The 2,246-nt window shown below is 37.6% G+C and overlaps 1 non-coding gene across 1 annotated transcript; it reads right to left on the bottom strand.

The window, feature by feature from the left end:
- Positions 1-205: 205 nt before the first annotated feature.
- TRNAP-AGG (transfer RNA proline (anticodon AGG)) lies at positions 206-278 on the bottom strand. The gene has a single exon. It is a non-coding gene; the product is annotated as a tRNA-Pro (tRNA).
- Positions 279-2,246: the final 1,968 nt, after the last annotated feature.

Below are 2,246 nucleotides of genomic sequence, written 5' to 3'. Positions count from 1 at the left end.
ACTCCAATCCTCTTGGATTCAGATAGATCTTGATTGAACTCCTGACTCTGCCACTTACTGCCTATATTTCCTGGGCAATTTGCATAAATTGAGTTTCAGTTTTCTAGTTTATTTATTTGTTTTATTGTAGTTTATTTATTTTTTTATGGGGAGGTAATTAGGTTTATTTATTTATTTGTTTGTTTATTTATTTATTTATTTTTAATGGAGATACTGGGGATTGAACCCAGGACCTTGTGCTTCCTAAGCACGTGCTCTACTGCTAAACTATATCCTCCCCTGCCGAGTTTCAGTTTTCTCATCTGTAAAGTGGGAATAATTAGGATTAAATGAGTTCCTTTTCTCCCTGACTCTTTTCTTACATCTTATGTTGCCTACTCTTTACTACATAACGTTGCCTTTTATTATCTAATGCCCTGTATCTTGGCTTCATTGTTTGATTGATATATTTTCTCCCCAACTTGATAGTAAAGCTCTCTTAAGGGCAGGCACCATACTCGCCACTTCTCTCTCATGCCCTCTGAATTGTCCTATTGTACACTGAGCCAATACAGAAGGTGTTCCACCCATGCTTGCCAATTTTGTAAGTATTAAGTAGCACAAACTAAAAGTACTGTAGGAGCTGGGAGGAAAGAACTGTCTGCAGCTTAAGGGGATGGAACGTCCACGCAGAGCTACTTCCTTTTTGCTACCTCCCTTCCAGTCAGCAGCTTTCATGCTTCTTCCTGGCACTGAGTTTCAAGGCCAGGATCTTATTTGGATGGAAGAATCTATATTCCAGCTTCTATTGTTTCCATCCTTGGGGCAAGCTGGAGGCCTGACTTCCTGTGGCTCTGAGCTTGCATTTACTTATAGTGCATGTAAGAGAATTTCAGGTCATGAGTGGCCTGTTCATCACATCAGTAAAGGCAATGACTTTGGCTTCCAGTAGGGCAGGGTAATTGTATAGTGGTGGTGGTACGATTTTCTCATCTGAATCTCTATTTGGCTGTTGCCTCTCAGTGTTACCAAAGTTGTTGCAAGATGATACTGCGAGTGAGGATTAAGAAAGTGTGACTTTGTTGGAGAAAAATGTGTCATATATTTTGCTCTGCGGCTTTACACTGTTTGGTTTCTTTTGTTTAGTTGTTTGGTTCGTTATCTCAAGTGTGATACTCTCCTTGCATGGAACCCGTTTGAACCTGAATCTATAAAATTGGAAGTTGAGTTGAAAAAAGTCCTGGGCAGAGAATTAGAAGACAGGAGTCTGTATGTCCCTCTAGCCAGGTTACTCCCTTTTGTTGTGCCTCAGTTTCCTTATCTGTAAAATAAGAATAATGTCTGCATTACCTATCTTGCACCTGTGTGAAGAGAATAAGGTGATTAGCTGTGTGAGCATGCTTAGGAAAGTGAAAAGCCTTAATGAATTTAGGATGTATTATTTTAAATGGAGTTTAAACACAATCTGGCTTCAGGGGAACATTCTTCAACCACTGGGAGTTGGTAAATTTCCTTGTGTGATTAAGCAAAAGATTTATATTATTGTCTAAAGGTATTTGATGGCTTCCCAACCCTTCTCCTTACAGTGTTTATGGCTCTGCATGTGTAGTGGTGCTGATGGGGCTTCTGAAACCTGTGCTCCATATGATTTTACTTTGTCTGGTCAGACATATGTGGTTTATCTGGAAATTCTCTTACATGCACTATAAGTAAATCATCCCCCATCCCTTTCTATTGTTCTTGCAGATTTTAATGTCATAATTAAATTAGTTTTGAAATATAGTAATAACAATTCACATTCTTTGAACACTTACCATCTACTGTAAACTGGTCTTAGTCAATTTAATTGTACGTGCTTGTTCATTTGGAGATAACGGTAGCTGTCAAACATGTTTGAGTTTAAGATGGGTGAGGGTCTTATTTTTCACAATCTCCCTATGAGGTTATAATGAAAGTAAGTGTTGGATGAAATTTTGTCATACACATTAACATTTATTAAATGAATATTCATTAATAGCTGTGACAAAACATTTCATGCAACCTGTTCTGTAAGCTTGATAATGTCCCAGCAATTAATGTCTCTGTCATTTAAAAGGCTTTGACCACAACATGCCTAAGAAAGGTCACAGGAAGAAGGCACGACCACATTTCAGAAAAAGGGCTTTAAAACATTATTCTTTTTGTTGAGGTAAAATTCACACAACATAAAATTAACCAGTAATCATTTTAAAGTATAAAATTTGGTGGCATTTAGTGCATTCATGATA

This window comes from Camelus dromedarius, chromosome X, assembly GCF_036321535.1.
Source record: "Camelus dromedarius isolate mCamDro1 chromosome X, mCamDro1.pat, whole genome shotgun sequence".
Classification (NCBI taxonomy): domain Eukaryota; kingdom Metazoa; phylum Chordata; class Mammalia; order Artiodactyla; family Camelidae; genus Camelus; species Camelus dromedarius.
This window is presented reverse-complemented; position numbering and strand designations above follow the sequence as displayed.